The 19,794-nt window shown below is 39.7% G+C and overlaps 1 pseudogene; it reads left to right on the forward strand.

Annotated features, from left to right (window-relative positions):
* Positions 1-2,935: 2,935 nt before the first annotated feature.
* LOC133764018 (vacuolar protein sorting-associated protein VTA1 homolog) lies at positions 2,936-3,503 on the forward strand (annotated as a pseudogene).
* The last annotated feature ends 16,291 nt before the right edge of the window (positions 3,504-19,794 follow it).

A 19,794-nucleotide genomic window follows, 5' to 3' on the forward strand; every position in this document is an offset into this window, starting at 1 on the left:
ACCCTTTAACTGTAGCATAGTTTGCAAACGTTTTTTCCCGTTCTGTCAGTTGCCTCTTCACTTTCCTGACTGTTTCTTTGAAGTACAGAAACTTCTCAATTTGATGATATCCCAAATGTTAATTTTGGTTTTGACTGCCTGTGCTCCTGGGGTCTTTTCCAAGTAGTCTTTGCCTGTACCTATATCTTGCAGGGTTTCTCCAATGCTCTCTAATAATTTGATGGTTTTGGGTCGTAGCTTTAAGTCTTTAATCCATGTTGAGTGAATTTTTGTTTAAGGCGAAAGGTAGGAAACTTGCTTCAAGCTTCTGCATGTGGAAATCCAATTTTCCCAGCACCATTTATTGAATAGACTCTCCTTATTCCAGGGATTAGTTTTGGATCTTTGATCAAATATGAGTTGGATGTAGATGTTTGGATTGATTTCTGTTTCTGTACCAGTACCATGCTGTTTTGATAACAACTGCCCTGTAGTATGTCCTGAATTCTGGTATTGTGATGCCTCCGGCTTTGTTTTTGTTGTACAAGATTGCTTTGGCTACTCAAGGTCTACTGTGTCTCCATATGAATTTCAGCATCATTTTCTCCAGATCTGAGAAGAATGTCTTTGGTATTTTGATTGGTAATGCATTGAATGTATAAATTGCTTTTAGGAGAATAGACATTTTGATGATATTGATTCTTCCAATGCATGAGCATGGAAGATTTCTCCATTTTTTGGTATCCTCTTCTATTTCTTTTTGTAAGGTTTTGTAGTTTTCATTGTACAGATCTTTAACGTCCTTGGTTAAGTTTATTCTAAGGTATTTGATTGTTTTTGTAGCTATTTTGAATGGGATTGATCTTAGAAGTTCTTCCTCAGTCATGGCATTTCCTGTGTATACAAAGGCTGTTGATTTTTGTGCATTGATTTCATATCCTGCTACTTTGCCAAACTCTTCGATGAGTTCCAATAGTCTCCTAGTACAGTTCTTTGGGTCCCCTAAATAAAGAATCATATCATCTGCAAAGAAGGATAGTTTGAGTTCTTCCTTCCCAATTTGTATCCCTTTAATATCTTTTTCTTGCCTAATAGCTCTGGCTAAAACTTCCAGAACTATATTGAATAGCAGTGGTGAGAGTGGGCATCCCTTCTGGTACCAGATCTCAGTGCAAATGCTTCCAACTTTTCCCCATTCAATAGGATGTTGGCCGTGGGTTTTTCATATATTGCTTTGATTGTATTCAGGAATGTTCCTTCCATACCAGCTTGCTTAGAGTTTTCATCATGAAAGGGTATTGTATTTTATCAAATGCTTTCCCTCGTCTATTGAGAGAATTTTATGGTTTTTCTTCTGCAGTCTGTTAATGTGGTGTATCATGTTGATTGTTTTACGAACGTTGAACTATCCCTGCATACCAGGGATAAATCCCACTTGGTCTGGGTGGAAGATCTTTCTGATGTGTTGTTGCATTCTATTGGCCAGAATTTTATTGAGTATTTTTGCATCTATATTCATCAGGGATATTGTTCTGTAATTCTCTTTTAATGCTGTATCTTTACCACAAAAACTGTTAGGAGAGACAAAGCGGGGCACTATATAATGATTAAGGGATCCATTCAACAGGAAGATATAATGATTATCAATGTATATGCACCTAATTACAGGGCACCAGATTATTTAAAAGACTTGTTAAGGGACTTAAAGAGAGACTTAGACACCAATACAATAGTTCTGGGGGTCTTCAATACTCCACTCCAGAGATAGATCAACAGGACAGAATATCAACAAGGAGACAGTAGATTGAAATGACACTATAGCCCAAATGGATCTAACAGATATATACAGAACTTTTCATCCTACACATAAAGTATTTACATTCTTCTCAGCAGTACATGGAACCTTCTCTAGGATTGACCACATACTAGGCCATAAAGCAAGTCTCCGCAAATTCAAAAGAATTAGAATCATACCATGCAGCTTCTCAGACCACAAAGGAATGAAATTGGAAATTAGCAACTCGGGAATCCCTAGACCATATGCAAACACACGGAGATTGAACAACATGCTCCTGAATGAACAATGGGTCATAGAAGAAATTAAAAGAGAAATCAAAAATTTTCTGGAAGTAAATGAGGATAACAGCACAACATACCAAAACCTATGGGATACAACAAAAGCAGTTTTAAGAGGAAAGTTTATATCAATAGGTGCCTACATCAAGAAATTGGAAGGGCACCAAATAGATGAGTTTTCAAGTCATCTCAAGGATCTAGAAAATCTGCAGCAAATCAAACCCAAAACCAGTAGGAGAAGAGAAATAATTAAAATCAAAGAAGAAATCAACAGGATTGAATCCAAAAAAAAAACATTACAAAAAATCAGTCAAACGAGGAGCTGGTTTTTTGAAAAAATAAACAAAATTGACATCCCACTGGCCTAACTAACTAAAAAAAAAGAAGAGAAAACACCCAAATCAATAAAATCAGAGATGAAAATGGAAATGTAACAACAGACACCACAGAAATAAAAAGAATCATCAGAAAGTATTACAAGGACTTGTATGCCAGCAAACAGGGAAATCTCTCAGAATTGGACAGATTCTTGGACACATGCAACCTACCTAAATTGAACGATGAAAATATAGAAAACCTAAACAGATCCATAACTGAGACAGAAATTGAAACAGTAATAAAGGCCCTCCCAACAAAGAAAAGCCCAGGACCAGATGGATTCACTGCTGAGTTCTACCAGACATTTAGAGAAGAACTAACTCCAATTATTCTCAAACTATTCAGAACAATCGGAAAAGATGGAATCCTTCCAAATTCTTTCTATGAAGCCAGCATCATTTTAATTCCTAAAGAACATCTCTTAAAATTGATTAGTAAATCCAGTGGCCAGAATGGACCTAGTAAAGGTGGTTGGATGGCTTTGGGGTTGATGGTTTTTTAAATGATCAAGTTCTTCTATACTGCAAGTCTTTTAATAGATGTCATAACCATGTTTGACATAACACTGATAAAAATGTGAAACACAGAAAGTATACAAACTGGAAGGCAACATATTTCCATAATTGCTTAAATAATGAGGAGACTCCTCCAGCAGGCCCTATTGCAATTGAGGAAGATACTGAGATGCTGTAGTAGCATCTCTGCCTACTCAGCACACCTCAGCCATCATCATCTTCAGCATTTGACCCAGGCAGCATGCCATCAGATAGCTATAGTTGAATACAGAGTCCTCTTGGTGCACATGTCCCAGCCAATACACCAGCGAAAGTGCCTCATAGCATGGGTGTACCAAGGAATACTATCCAACCTACTCTATTGACTATTCCAGCCATTAATCCAGCACTTTTCAGTACAGTTTCCCAAGGTGATACCCACCTCACCCCGGAGGACTTTTTGAGAGCTCAGAAATACTGCAAATATGCTGGCAGTGCTTTGCAATATGAAGATGTAAGCACTGCTATCAGAATCTACAGAAAGCCCTCAAGTTACTGATGGCTAACAGAGAATGAAGCCTTTGTATAACAGATCCATGTATCTTTGGCGTAAAGAACTAACTCCATTACTCTGTCTTCAGCCTATCAAGAGTACAATTTTAAGAAAGACTTCAGTTGAGTTGAATATGACAATAAAATCTGTGTGTATCTGATTCCTTTTGAAGCATTCATCAGTAGCCTCAACCAGTTTTTATTGTCCATTTAATGGCTCTCGTAATTTATGTGTACATAGGGCTGATGTTGGCAAGATCCTAAAAACACCATTTGAACCCTGCTTCAGCAAATGAAAATACAGAAAATAAATATTGGAATAAGCTTTATTAATTTACATACATGAAGAGAATTTTTAAAAGCCATAATATTTGGACAAACAGATTGTATTACTTTGCTGTAAAATTCTAAATCTAATAAAAGATTAGAGATAACCTTTTTGTTTTCCTTAAGACTTACAAAACAAATACAAGTGCCCTAAAGTATTAGATTGACCTGAGAAAATTATGTTCAAAACACAATTTTTATTCATTAGAGTTTAAAGTTGACAGAAGGAAAAGTCATTCAGTCAAGAGGTAGAAATGCTTTCAGACTTAATATTAATAATGTTGGTTTCCCAAATGCTTTCTTTTATACATTGAAGCTTAAGGTGAATTGGTATTTTCTGCATCAGCAGTCTGACTTCATGTCTTAGAGAATGAAAAAGATCTGTAGAGATGCCTGAAGACTTGATGCTTTTAAGTTAAGATTCTTCTCAGCTGCTTTTATTTTAATACAAAACATACATAAGCCTATGTTTTAAACAAAAATAATTGATTATAAAATCTTGCGTTTCTACTCAAATACACTTGTGAAAAGAAATTACAATTTATCCACAAAATAATCTAGAATTTCCTAACAGTATCCAACTTAAATAATGAAGTAAAACATCCTAAAACATCTTTTGTTTGTGTGAATTTTATTACAGTACCTTAAATTAGCATTTTGCATCCCAAAGGTTATTAAAAGTTTTGAAAGGGAGATAAACTCCATGAAGTTGGTAAATTTTCTGTTCTAAATTCTTCATGTACTTGGGGCTGGTGCTGCAGTGCAGTAGGTTAATCCTCTGCCTGTGGGGCCGGCATCCCATATGGGTGCTGGTTCTAGTCCTGGCTGCCCCTCTTCCAGTCCAGTTCTCTGCCATGGCCTGGAAAAGCAGTGGAAGATGGCCCAAGTGCTTGGGCCCCTGCACCCGCATGGGAGACCAGGAAGAAGCAGCTGGTTCCTGGCTTTCGATGGGTGCAGCACTGGCCATTGCAGCCATCTGGGGCATGAACCAATGGAAGGAAAACCTTTCTCTCTGTCTGTAATTCTACCTCAAATAAATAAATAAAATCTTAAAAAATATACTCTTTATATACTCATATCCATAACAACCTCTTATTTTAGAAAAATGAGGGTTAATGGTTTATGACTTCTGCTAGTCTGTGAATGTTTCAAAGTAAAACTTCTAGTCAAGGTATGAATTTATAAACTCCTTATATGCAATCAAATTACTGTAACAAAAATTGTGGTACTAAGTTAATAGTCTTTAAATAAATACAAACTAGGAGAATATTTAGCAACTTAAAAACACCTGGCTATCAAAATTATTCAGATGGAGACAAGATAAGATTCCTTGTGGGGTAACCACATGCTGAATTTCTGGTTTTTTATTTACATGTCTCACTGTCACAGGCTGAACAGCAACAGAACACAGTATGAGAATGATGAGCACTCCTCTAATTCTAGAGACATATGTGCCCTGTCAGGACTTCATTGGCCTAACTGTAGATGTTAACAATGCAAGTCCTTTTAAGAAACTAGTCATAGAAAATAATCAAAGGACAAAAAAGAACTCCAAAAGAAATCAGACATCATCTTCTCATAAATATATGAAAAGTAAAATACTCAGGAATAAATGTTTCTGTTTTCAAGAGAATTGTGGGGCCAGTGCCATGGTGCAGTAGGTTAATCCTCCACCTGCAGCACCAGAATCCCATATGGACACTGATTCTAGTCCCAGCTGCTCCTCTTTCAATCCAGCTCTCTGCTATGGCCTGGGAAAGCAGTATAAGATGGCTCAAGTGCTTGGGCCCCTGCACCCATGGGAGACTGGAAAGAACCACCTGGCTCCTGGCTTTGGATCAAGCAGCTCTGGCTGTTGCAGCCATTTGGGGGAGTGAACCAATGGGTGGAAAACCTTTTTCTCTGTCCTACCTCTCACTGTCTATAACTCTACCTCTCAATTCAATAAATAAAATCTTTCAAAAAATCTGTTAAAGTGAATTGCAACCACTATTTTATGTTTTCTTTCACAATTTCAAGTGGACATAGCTCATAAAATAAAGTGAATCATGGTTTCATAAACACTAAAGCTTATCATAGACATTTGGTACCAATGAATAGCTTCTTTCATAGTCTCTCTATATAAATAATAAACCAATTATTTTCTTCCTACTCTGCAAAGCCAATCAATGTAATTGATTTCAAATTTAGAATTTTCATATCATCCAGAAATGCACAATGTTAGTGCTTTTGGAGTTTATAAGAGCACTTTTTAACATTAGAGAGATCTAAGACATTAAATGGTATTTTTTCTTTCTAACCCATGTAAGACTAACACTGTGCAGAAAAATATGAAGATTTTTGTTCTGCAGATAAATAATTGTTCTTTGCCTAGAATTATGTTTCAACTTTGGTTATTTTTTCTCTCCAGTAAAGCCAGGAAGAAGAGAGTCCTATGAAACTAATAAAATGCCCCTGGTGTTCTTAAATGATTACTTTTTGGACAGGAACTTCAAGAAACAACACCACAGTCATAGTGAACTTTTTCTGTGGTTGGAATCTTCTCTTTGCTTTCAGGAGACCAAGAGAAGCCACCTGGAGATCTCAGGGGAAGGCCACGTGGGAATGGAGAGGCATGCATCTCCTCTGGAAGCAGTTGTGTCTGTGAAATTTTTTGCTTATAGTACATTTGACAGGTCTCTATCCATTGATAAAGAAGAGGCTCATCTGGGGGGCCGGGCCGCCCCTCCCATGGCATGACCGCTCTCCCAGCCCTCGACTCCACCTCGCGCAGGGCGGGGGTGGGGCGGACTGTCCCCAGTGCGCCCCGGGCGTGTCCCGCCATCCGGCTCAGGGGAGAAGTCTGCCACAGTGCATCATGCGCCTCCGTGTCCCCCCCCTCGCCCTCTCCGGGAGCTGGGGGGGGGGGGATCCGCGCAGTGTTCTCAGCACGCGCGCGAGCGAGCGCATGGGGTCTGTGGCTATGTCGGCTACCCACCCAACCTGTCTTGTAACACGGACCAAGGAGTCTAACATGTGCGCAAGTCCGGGGCTCCAATGAAAGCCACCTTGGCGCAATGAAGGTGAAGGCCAGTGGCGATGGCGGCCACGGCGGCTGGTGAAATAAAGACCTTTCACAGCAAACAGAAACTGAAAGAATTTGTTGCCACTCGTCCAGCCCTGCAAAAGATGCTTAAAGATGTCTTACATACAGAAACACGGTAACCAATATGAAAGAAGATAAAGGAAGGAAACCTCACAGCAAAAGATCACAGGAGTCTCAAACCATATATTAGAAAAAATCTTTGGAAATGACAGGGCAAAGTTACTCCTTCTCAATAGTCACATTGAATGTTAATGGCCTGAACTGTCCAGTTAAAAGACACCGATTGGCTGATTCGGTTAAAGAACAAAACCCATCTTTTTGCTGCTTACAAGAAACTCATCTTTCCAACAATGATCCATACAGGCTGAAAGTGAAAGGCTGGAAAAAGATATACCATGCCAACAGAAATGAAAAAAGAGCTGGCGTAGCCATCTTAATATCGGACAACATAAACTTTACCACAAAAACTGTCAGGAGAGACAAAGAGGGGCACTATTTAATGATTAAGGGATCCATTCAACAGGAAGATATAACGATTATCAGTGTATATGCACCTAATTACAGGGCACCAATTTATTTAAAAGACTTGTTAAGGGACTTAAAGGGAGACTTAGACCCCAATACAATAGTACAGGGGGAATTCAATACTCCACTCTCAGAGATAGACAGATCATCAGGAAAGAAGATCAACAAGGAGACAGTAGATTGAAATGACACTATAGCCCAAATGGATCTAACAGATATATACAGAACTTTTCATCCTACATCTAAGGACTTTACATTCTTAGCAGTACATGGAACCTTCTCTAGGATTGACCACATACTAGGCCATGAAGCAAGTCTCAGCAAATTCAAAAGAATTAGAATCATACCATGCAGCTTCTCAGACCTCAAAGGAATGAAATTGGAAATTAGCAACTTGGGAATCCCTAGAACACGTGCAAACACATGGAGGTTGTACAACATGCTCCTTAATGAACAATGGGTCATAGAAGAAATTAAAAGAGAAATCAAAAATTTTCTGGAAGTAAATGAGGATAAAAGCACAACATACCAAAACCTCTGGCATACAACAAAAACAGTGTTAAGAGGAAAGTGTATATCAATAGGTGGCTACATCAAGAAATTGGAAAGGCACCAAATAGATGAGCTTTCAAGTCATCTCAAGGATCTAGAAAATCTGCAGCAAATCAAACCCAAACCCAGTAGGAGAAGAGAAATAATTAAAATCAGAGAAGAAATCAACAGGATTGAATCCAAAAAAACATTACAAACAATCAGCCAAATGAGGAGCTGGTTTTTTGAAAAAATAAACAAAATTGACACCCCATTGGCCCAACTAACTAAAAAAAGAAGAGAAAAGACCCAAATCAATAGGATCAGAGATGAAAAGGGAAACGTAACAACAGACACCACAGAAATAAAAAGAATCATCAGAAATTATTACAAGGACTTGTATGCCAGCAAACAGGGAAATCTATCAGAAATGGATAGATTCTTGGACACATACAACCTACCTAAATTGAGCCAGGAAGACATAGAAAACCTAAACAGACCCATAACTGACACAGAAATTGAAACAGTAATAAAGGCCCTCTCAACAAAGAAAAGCCCAGGACCAGATGGATTCACTGCTGAGTTCTACCAGACATTTAAAGAAGAACTGACTCCAATTCTTCTCAAACTATTCAAAACAATCGAAAAAGAGGGAATCCTCCCAAATTCTTTCTATGAAGCCAGCATCACTTAAATTCCTAAGCCGGAAAAAGATGCAGCATTGTAAGAGTATTACAGACCAATATCCCTGATGAACATAGACGCAAAAATACTCAATAAAATTCTGGCCAATAGAATGCATCACACAGCAGAAAGATCATCCACCCAGACCAAGTGGGATTTATCCCTGGTGTGCAAGGATGGTTCAACGTTCGCAAAACAATCAATGTAATACACTACATTAACAGACTGCAGAAGAAAAACCATATGATTCTCTCAATAGACGCAGAGAAAGCATTTGATTATATACAACACCCTTTCATTATGAAAACTCTAAGCAAACTGGGTATGGAAGGAACATTCTTCAATACAATCAAAGCAACATATGAAAAACCCACGGCCAACATCCTATTGAATGGGGAAAAGTTGGAAGCATTTGCACTGAGATCTGGTACCAGAAGGGATGCCCACTCTCACCACTGCTATTCAATATAGTTCTGGAAGTTTTAGCCAGAGCTATTAGGCAAGAAAAAGATATTAAAGGGATACAAATTGGGAAGGAAGAACTCAAACTATCCTTCTTTGCAGATGATATGATTCTTTATTTAGGGGACCCAAAGAACTGTACTAGGAGACTATTGGAACTCATCGAAGAGTTTGGCAAAGTAGCAGGATATGAAATCAATGCACAAAAATCAACAGCCTTTGTATACACAGGAAATGCCATGACTGAGGAAGAACTTCTAAGATCAATCCCATTCAAAATAGCTACAAAAACAATCAAATACCTTGTAATAAACTTAACCAAAGACGTTAAAGATCTCTACGATGAAAACTAGAAAACTTTAAAGAAAGAAATAGAAGAGGATACCAAAAAATGGATAAATCTTCCATGCTCATGGATTGGAAGAATCAATATCATCAAAATGTCTATTCTCCCAAAAGCAATTTATACATTCAATGCAATACCAACCAAGATACCAAAGACTTTCTTCTCAAATCTGGAAAAAAATGATGCTGAAATTCATATGGAGACACAAAGACCTCGAATAGCCAAAGCAATCTTGTACAACAAAAACAAAGCCGGAGGCATCACAATACCAGAATTCAGGACATACTAGAGGGCAGTTGTTATCAAAACAGCATGGTACTGGTACAGAAACAGAAGGATAAACCAATGGAACAGAATAGAAACACCAGAAATAAATCCAAACATCTACAGCCAACTTATATTTGATCAAAGATTCAAAAGTAATCCCTGGAATAAGGGAAGCCTATTCAATAAATGGTGCTGGGCACATTGGATTTCCACGTGAAGAATCATGAAGCAAGACCCATACCTTTCACCTTACACAAAAATTCACTCAACATGGATTAAAGACTTAAATCTACGACCCGAAACCATCAAATTATTAGAGAGCATTGGAGAAACCCTGCAAGATATAGGTACAGGCAAAAACTACTTGGAAAAGACCCCAGGAGCACAGGCAGTCAAAACCAAAATTAACATTTGGGATTGCATCAAATTGAGAAGTTTCTGTACTTCCAAAGAAACAGTCAGGAAAGTGAATAGGCAACCGACAGAATGGGAAAAAATATTTGCAAACTATACTACAGATAAAGGGTTGATAACCAGAATCTACAAAGAAATCAAGAAAATCCACAACAACATAACAAAAAACCCACTTAAGAGATGGGCCAAGGACCTCAATAGACATTTTTGAAAGAGGAAATCCAAATGGCCAACAGACACATGAAAAAATGTTCAAGATCACTAGCAATCAGAGAAATGCAAATCAAAACCACAATGAGGTTTCACCTCACCCCAGTGAGAATGGCTCACATTCAGAAATCTACCAACAACAGATGCTGGAGAGGATGTGGGGAAAAAGGGACACGAACCCACTGTTGGTGAGAATGCAAACTGGTTAAGCCACTATGGAAGTCAGTCTGGAGATTCCTCAGAAACTGAACATAACCCTACCATACAACCCATATGGCTAATAAAAAAGCCATCTGCACATTAATGTTTATTGCAGCTCAATTCACAATAGCTGAGACCTGGAACCAACCGAAATGCCCATCAACAGTAAACTGGATAAAGAAATTATGGGACATGTACTCCATAGAATACTATACAGCAGTAAGAAACAATGAAACTTGGTCCTTTGCAACAAGATGGAGCAATCTGGAAAACATCATGCTGAGTGAATTAAGCCAGTCCCAAAGAGACAAATTTCATTTGTTTTCCCTGATCGGCGACAACTGAGCACCAAAGGGAAACCTGTTGAAGTAAATGGACACTATAAGAAACTATGACCTGATCAGCTCTTGTCCTGGCTCTAGATGTACAATGTAAAACTTTATCCTTTTTAGTATTTGTTGTTGTTGTTGGCCCTGTCTAGTGCACTTGGGCCTCATTCCTTTGTAATCATAACTCTACCAACAATGGCTCTACTCCCAACCTGTGTGTACTGATGGTCCTCTTCCCCACTTAATGCTGTATAATTGTTCAAACCTGGTAAATGCCACTCTTAGGATCATTGGTTACTATCCTCACCCTGTCTTTTATGACCTTGTCTAAACGTGAGCAGAGTCGCAAACTTGGAAGGCTTCCATAGCCTTGGCAACTCATGACGACAGCCTAGGATGGTTACCGGCGCCATAAACTAAAGTGTCAATTTGTTGGGTCAACAACAGGAGCCACTGTGCACTTGCTCCTCATGTGGGATCTCTGTCCTTAATGTGCTGTACATTTTGATTTAATGCTATAACTAGTACTCAAACAGTATGTTTCACTTTGTGTTTCTATGTGGGTGCAAACTGTTGAAATCTTTATACTAAATTGATCTTCTGTATATAAAGAGAATTGAAAATGAATCTTGATGCAAATGGAAGGGAGAGGGAGCGGGAGAGGGGAGGGTTGCGGGTGGGAGGGAAGTTATAGGAGGGGGAAACCATTGTAATCCATAAGCTATACATTGGAAATGTATATTCATTAAATAAAAGTTTAAAAAAGATAAAAAAAGAAGAGACTCATCATAAAAATTAGTAATGCAGAAAAAAATCATTGAAATCTCATTTTTTTCTGCCACAGGCAAGAGGAACAATATCTCTCACAATAAAACAGACTGTAAAGAGTGTATCCAATATCTCTGGATCTCCTGACATTCTAAGGGCAGACTTCGCAGAACTTCCAGCTGCCTCTTCCAGAAAGGTAAATCAATAAATAAATTGTTAATAAAATTGAGGTAACTTTTTTCTGTATTTCTGGATAAGATTCCTGTCTTTGAATCAATATCTCATGATTTTTATTCATTTTTTCTTCTTTGGAATTGGGGTAGGAGTAGGCAAAACATGCATGAAAGAAGGGGGAAAAGTTTAAAGTACCAGATTGTAAAGTAGGAACAAATGGACAGGAAGGCTGGAGGTGAAGGGGCAAAGACTAGGTTAGGGAAAAAAGCCAGCTTATTAAGTCCTTAAAAAGAGAAAGGAAGAAAGGAGGAGGAAATAGAGAAGTACGATTATGTTCTTCTGTAATTATTCTTATGCAATCTGTTCTCTTTGTATTAATAAAAATAAAAATGTTTAACCATTGAAAATGTATTCCTTTATTGAATCTCTACTGCCTCATTCTAACACCTATAAAAACAGAATCCAAAGGCAGGCATAGGTTGTAGGGTGGGGCACAGTGGAAGTGGCAGTGATAGCCCTATTTCTCTAATTTCAACTTCTGCACCACAACTTCTAGTCCAGCAAAGTTCTACACATCACCCAGAATCAATTGCATAAAATAAACCACTTAGGGCAAAAGCTCAGAGAAAATCAATGTTCCCATTATTCTTTGCCTGGGAAATACTCATAAAAATTAGCATGCTGCTAAAGAAAATGAGATTATGGCCAATCTATGTATAAAGAACACAGGGATGCAAAGCCAGGAGGCAGTTTGGTGTTTTATGAGCACCCAAAGTGAACTGCAGATGATGGAAGGGGATGCATTACAGAATGGGAGCTCAGTAGGCCGCCCAGCCAGCAGTGATCACCAAGCCTTTAACCGAGATCTATGAGTATTTTTGAAGTGTACAAATGAGTTCTACCTATAATAACAGTAATTACTTTTTCCTTAGGACACAAGGCAAAACACATTTTTCCCAGTTTTTATCTGTTTTTCATTTTATTTGAGATGGAGAGGGAGTGAGATACCTTCCATTTTCTGGTACATCCTCAAATGCTCACAACAGCAGGCAATGTTCAGCCTGAAGCCAGGATCCCAGAACTCTACCCAGGCCTGGGTGAGTTCAGTTAATTCTGAGGATGATACACAGTCTTCAGTGACAATTGTCTTTATAAAGACACATCTCAATACAAAATAAAACTCCCTACTCAGGACTTTTGAGATCCAAGAGAAATCTTTCAAATATTTTGCAGATGAGTGCAAAACAGAAATCCATAGACTTCTGTGAGCCAACAAGTTCCCTGCCTACCTAAGAATCAGCCTGGTCACCAAGGGCCAAGCAAAGCCACTTGGGACCTGTGCCCAGAGTCTTATCTCTTGAGTGAGCATAAAGACAGCCCAGTCATTGGTCATTGGCAGTTTTGGACCACCTTATTCCTGAAGTGGGTACACAAACTAGTCAACTCCAATTTGGGCTGAGTTATCAGACTGGAAGTCTGGTCAAAGATTGTCACCCATTAAGGAATCTGGACACAGGAATGGCCAAAAAAGAACCATTAGGAGATACTCACAATAGGAGTCAGAGAACTAAGTGAGTAATAAATGCACAGACCCTAGACCAAGGCAACAGGCAATGCCAACCTTCTCTTTTGTTGCAAAATTTTCTTATTTTATCTTAAAGGCCTTGAGAAACAGATCTGTAGACATCTCATGTGTAAGACAAACATGGATCATTCATAATTGGCCTATAAATATTAGCATTCTTGCCCTGGTCAATGAACCTCAGGACCTAGCTCAGGGAGGGGTAAATAAAGGGAATCACTTCAGTCTCATTTCTAGGGAAGTATACATCCTCCATGAACTGCTTCTTGCAAAATATTTCTCCAATTTTGCAGGAGAAATACATCAACTCTGAAGTGGCCACTTTTTTTTCCATAGAGCCCAATACCTGTCTTGGGAATCACCTGTGATGCCAGGTAGACGGATAAGAAAGACAATTGGAATCATCTACTAGAAGACAAGATACTTTTCCCAAATCACCATATTTCACTCTACAAAAAATGCAAAAAGAATCACAAAGGACTCCAGTTGATCAATCTCCTGGTTTAAGCAAAGGGCAGATTTGCATTACTCCAGATATGCAGGCCACTTTTGGTTGTACCCTCATGTGGACTATCTGCATAGGGATACAGAGTGTGAGGGGGAGGCTGCAGCCGTAAAAATGGTCAATGTTTCAATTATAAAACTAATTTTTAATTATCTCAAATTCAGTCATAAAAATTCTGCTCTAAGCAAGACACATAAAGCCAAGCTCATCCCTTTCTTAACAAAAATTTAATGCTAACTGTATATTTAGCAGTGTACTATTGCATTTAATTGCAGTACTTCTCTACATCTTCTTTTTTAAGATTTTATTTATTTGAGAGGTTGAATTATAGACAGTGAGAGGAAGAGACAGAAATAAAGGTCTTCCATCTGATGGTTTACTCCCCAAATGGCTATAACAGATGGAGCTGCACTGATCTGAAGCCAAGAACCAGGAGCTTCTTCTTTGTCCCTCCTTGGGTGAAGGGGCCTAAGCACTTGAGACATCTTCTACTGTTTTCCCAGGCCATAGCTGAGAGCCGGATCAGAAGAGCAGCAGCTGGTGCTACAACTGGTGCCCATATGGGGTGCCAGTGCCACAGTACCAGCCCCTCTACATCTTATAAGTGCATTGTATCTGTAAGAAGAAAACTCAAAAATAAATCAAGTATATCACAAATTATTAGAGATTATTTCTAATTTAAATAAAAAAGGAAAACCCTAAAATAGAAATGGTTAATTTATGGTTAATTTTGGCAATCTGCACAAATGACCTGTGTCCTATTACTTTATCCTTTGCAATACTGCAGCTCTCTACCTTTGGAAACAGTCTTATAGACTGTCAATCATTATTTCAAAATGTGTTGTAGGGAGGGCCTATGTGGTCAATCATTATTTCAAAATGGTTTGTAGGAAGGGCATGAATGACCTTCTAATATCCCTTAAATATATATATTTCCATAAAACAGACAATAGAGGGGCTGGTACTGTGTCCCAGCAGGGAAAGCTGCTGCCTGCATTGCCGACATCCCTTATGGGAGCTGGTTTGAGTCTCGACTGCTCCATTTCTGATCCAGCTCTCTTCTAACATCTGGGGAATCAGTAGAGGATGACCCAAGTCCTTGGGCCCCTGCACCCATGTGGGATAACTGGAAGAGGCTCCCAGGTCTTGGCTTCAGTTTGGGGTAGCTCCAGCCATTGCAGCCATCTGGGGAGTAAACCAGAAGATGGAAAACCTTTGTCCCTCTCTCTCTGCCTCTGCATCTCTCTAATTTAAATAAAGTAAAATAAAATAAATAAAAATAATAAATAAAAATAATAAAAAACAAACAGTAGAGCATAGTGTGAAAGCCATTGCCTGTGATGCTGGCATTCTGTATTGTGCATGAGTTCATGTCCCACCTGCTCTACTTCTTATCCAGCTCCTTCATGTGCCTAGGAAAGCTGCAAAGGATGGTGCTTGTGCTCCTACTCCCACATGGGAAATGTGGAAGATACTGGCTCCTGACTTTAATCCAGTTCCAACCCCAGCTGCTGTGGCCATTAGGGGTGTGAAATAGTGGATAAATGATTTACATCTCTCTCTTCTTTGTAACTCTGCCTTTCAAATAAATAAATATTGGCTGGTGTGGTGGCTCAATAGGCTAATCCTCCTCCTGTGGCGCCAGCACCCTGGGTTATAGTCCTGGTTGGAGCAATGGATTCTGTCCCAGTTGCACCTCTTCCACTCCAGCTCTCTGCTGTGGCCCAAGAATGCAATGGAGGATGGCCCAAGTGCTTGGGCCCTGCACCCACATGGGAGACCAGGAGAAGCACCTGGCTGCTGGCTTCAGATCAGCACTTTGCACTGGCTGCAGTGCACCAGCCACACTGGCCATTGGGGGGGGTGAACCAATGGAAAAAGGAAGAAATTTCTCTCTCTCTCTCTCTCTCACTGTCCACTCTGCCTGTCAAAAAAACCCAAATAAATAAATATTTTTAATTTTTTAAAAAATTTAACAAAAGGCCCTAAATATTCTGACTCATCTTGACATGTAACAGGAGCCAAGAAAGTTGCTGCTGACTTTATGTAGTGCCTCCTCAATCTGTTCTATAAGAAAAAAATATGTATTTCTTTTGCTATCCAAGCACTCAAATCTAAAAGAAATAATACCATCCAGTACAGCTCTGTTTAAGGCTGCTCCTGCACTGAAGAAAAGTAAAGGAGCAAGGGGCCCAAACCCTGTGTGGCAGGCTGGCATTCCCCTCTTTACTCTGCATCTGAGTTTCTGGTTAGAGATGGAGACAAAGGCAACTCCAGATACTGCAGTGGTTCACAAACAGCCTCAATCACAGACATGCCTTGTATGTGTGCAACAGAAGGAGAGCATGGAGCACTATGTAAGGGAGGAATACATTGAACACAAAAGGAAAGGATGTGAATGGACATAGCTAAGAATTTCCCCACTCTGCTGATCATGATCTCAAGGATGTCCAGGCCAGAATTCATTTCACTTTGGAAAACCGACTCCATAAAGTTTTCTCCACCTAGGTGTACTCTTCTGTGAGGAATCAGTCTTCCTGTGAGAGATGGCACCACCACAAACTGAAAACCAGTCAAAAAGCAGAGTGAAGGCTTTAATTCTCAGAGGTGAATGGACAACCACATCTATGAATTCTGCCTTGAAAAAGAAGCTTCCTTCTGCTCTAGGAATCTGATATAGGTTAGGGCTAAAGTGAGAAACACAGAGACCAGTTGGGTCTGTTAGGTGAGAAAAAAGAAAGCTTGATTTCCAGCTGTTACTTTGTAGCATGTTAGTTTTGAGAGGATTTCATTTTCCACTTCTATTTGAAGAAATGGAAAGGTAGAATCAGTGCCAGCCTAACACACAGCAGCTTTAGCCACTGATGACATCACAGCTTGCTATCCAAAAGTGGCAGCCAAAATAAACTCACCAAATGAGAACTAAAATAAAACAGAAGAGTCTAGCATAATACCAACATTTGTTCAGCAGATATTACCAAGATCTTGACACACAAGTCATCAGAAGGATAAAGGGTGGGCCTGGCTTTGTGTCACAGTGGATTAAGCCACCACCAAATAAAATGCTGGGATCCAATATGTGTCTCTACCCTTTAAAAAAGATTTATTTATTTGAAAGAGTTTTGGGGGTCGGTGCTGTGACACAGCTGGTTGAGGCCCTGGCCTGCATCCCATATGGTCCCTGGTTTGGGTCTTGGCTGCTCCACTTCCCATCCAGCTGCCTGCTAATGTGCTTGGGAAAGTGGCACAGTATGGCCCAAGTACTTGGCCCCCTATATCCACATGGAAGATCCAGAAGAAGCTACAGGCTCCTGGCTTCAGATCAGCTCAGATCTGGCCACTGCAGCCATTTGGGGAGTGAACCAGCAGACTGAAGACCTCTCTATCTGTCTCTATCTCTATCAGTAACTCTGTCAAATAAATAAAATAAATCTTTAAAAAAAACTGTCAGAGTTATGGAGAGGAGGGAGAGTCAGATGGGATGGCATTGTGGATTAGCAGGTAAAGCTGCTGCCTGCAATGCTGGTATCCCATATAGGCACCAGTTAATGTCTTCACTGCTCCACTTCTGACCCATATCTCTGCTAGTGGCCTTGGAAAAGTAGAAGATGGCCCAATACCTGGGTCCTTGCCACCCAAGTGGGAGACCTGAATGAAGCTCTTGGTGCCTGGCTTGGGCCTGGCCCAATTCTGGTCATTGCAGCCATGTAGGGAGTAGATCAGCAGATGAAAAATCTCTTTCTCATTCTCTCCCTTTTTCTATCTTTGCCTTAAAAATAAATAAATAAATGCTAAAAAAGGAGAGACCTTCCATCTGAGATGGCTGCAATGGCCAGGGCTGAACCACACAGAAACCAGGAGCCAGGCACTCCATCTGGTTCTCTCACATGGGTTTCAATGGCCCAAACACTTGAGTCATCCTCTGCTGCTTTTCTCAGGCCATCAGCAGGGAGCTAGGTTAGAAGTGGAGCAACCAGGACGTGAATTGCTGCTCATCTGGGAAGCTGGCATTGCAGATGGTAGCTTTCCCTATTGTGCTACAATGCCAGCCCCATGAGTGCCAGTTTGAGTCACAGCTGCTCCACTTCTGATCCAGCTCCCTGCTAATGCAACTGGGGAAGCAGAAACAGATGGCACAAGTAATTGGGTCCTTGCACCAACATGGGACACTTGGTTGGACTTCCAGGTTGGGCCAGCATTATTCATTGCAGTCTCTTGAGTGAACCAGCAGATGCAAGATCCCCATCCTTCTGTCTCTGCCTCTTTCTCTGTTACTCTGCCTTTAAATAAAAAATTTAAATCTTAATAAAATAAAGAGAAAGGGTGAGAGAGTAGCCACAGTAAAAACAAACAAACAAACAAAAAAAAAAACAGAGCAAAGCTACAGTTGTGCTGTTTCTCAGCAGCCTTCTGCCTTAAGTGGGAAGTCTCTGGCTTACAGACACTGACATAAAAGACACATTCACAACACATTTCAAAACAAGAGATGAGAGGTTTACAAAGCATATTGACTTTATGATGACTTTCATTCATTAGGTACACTGGGTTTAGATATATGCCTTTAAGTGCAGCCAAGTTAACCCAGGGTCTAATTCAAAGAGACATACTGCATAAGATGTGCTGCCAGGGGAGAGAGCTGCAAAGTCCCATTGATTTTTAGCATAATAAAGAGAAGGAAAAGATATACTCATGTCCATGGTTATAAGGACAGAAGCACAAAAATTTCAGAAGGGGGGAGCAAATTTCAAATATAGCTATTTTAAGAAAATAAAATGAAGTACATTTCAGAATATAATAGGGGGTAGAAACACACCATCAGTTCATCAATTCTCACAGGGATCCAGAAAACTGCCCTGCTTACCCATAGACCAAATGTTTCAAAACACATTTTCTGATTAAATTCAGAAGATTACAGGAATTAGCACTTTGGATGTTCAAATGCCAAATTAAGTTTTAGTTTCCACTATGGGCAAATGTAGCCTAATCACTCAGAACATGAGAAAAACTTTTCCATAAGAAGAAACATGAAATATTCAGTCACACAGAATAACTGTGCTTAGTGCTCAAAGTGAACCCCAGGATAAGCACCCAGAAAACCTGTTAGGTCTTGGGCACAGCACTGTGGTGTAGCATGTAAAAATTTATTTATTTATTTAAAAGGCAGAATTACAGAGAGGCAGAGGCAGAGAGAGAGGTATTCCATGCACTGATTCACTCCAAAAGTGGCTGCAATAGCCAGAGCTGGATCTATCTGAAGCCAGAAGCCTCTGTCAGATCTCCCATGCGGGTGCAGAACCCAAGAACTTGCGCCATCTTCCACTGCTTTCCCAGGCCATGGCAGAAAGCTGGATCTCAAAAAAGCACCCATATGGGATGCCAGCACTGTAGGTGGCAGCCTCACCTGCCATGACACAGTGCCAGCCCTAAAAATAAACCTGTCCTTTTAAATGAGGAATGGTAGAGAGTTTGTTTATCCAAAGCAAGGATAACATAGGATAACTACTACACAGAAGAAGCTCCTGGCTCGTAGCTTTGGATTGGCACAGCTCTGACCACTGTAGCCAATTGGGGAGTGAACCAGCAGATGGAAGACTTCTCTCTCTCTGTGCCTCTCCTTCTCTCTGTGTGTAAATCTGACTTTCAAGTAAAATAAATAAATCTTAAAAAAATACTAGTACTCATTAACTTCAAAAATATAGAAATTTAATGAAACTCAAAATATAACCAAAATCATCATCTACTATAAATTATAATCTTTATTTTGAGTCATATTAGAAAAAATTAACCCTCCCCCCTTTGAAAAAATGCACATGGGACTGGTGTAGTAGGTTAAGCACACCCTGGCAGTGCCAGCACCCCACATGGGCACTGGTTCAAGAACTGGCTGCTCCATTTCCAATCTAGT

The sequence above is a fragment of the Lepus europaeus genome, chromosome 7 (assembly GCF_033115175.1).
Source record: "Lepus europaeus isolate LE1 chromosome 7, mLepTim1.pri, whole genome shotgun sequence".
NCBI lineage: Eukaryota > Metazoa > Chordata > Mammalia > Lagomorpha > Leporidae > Lepus > Lepus europaeus.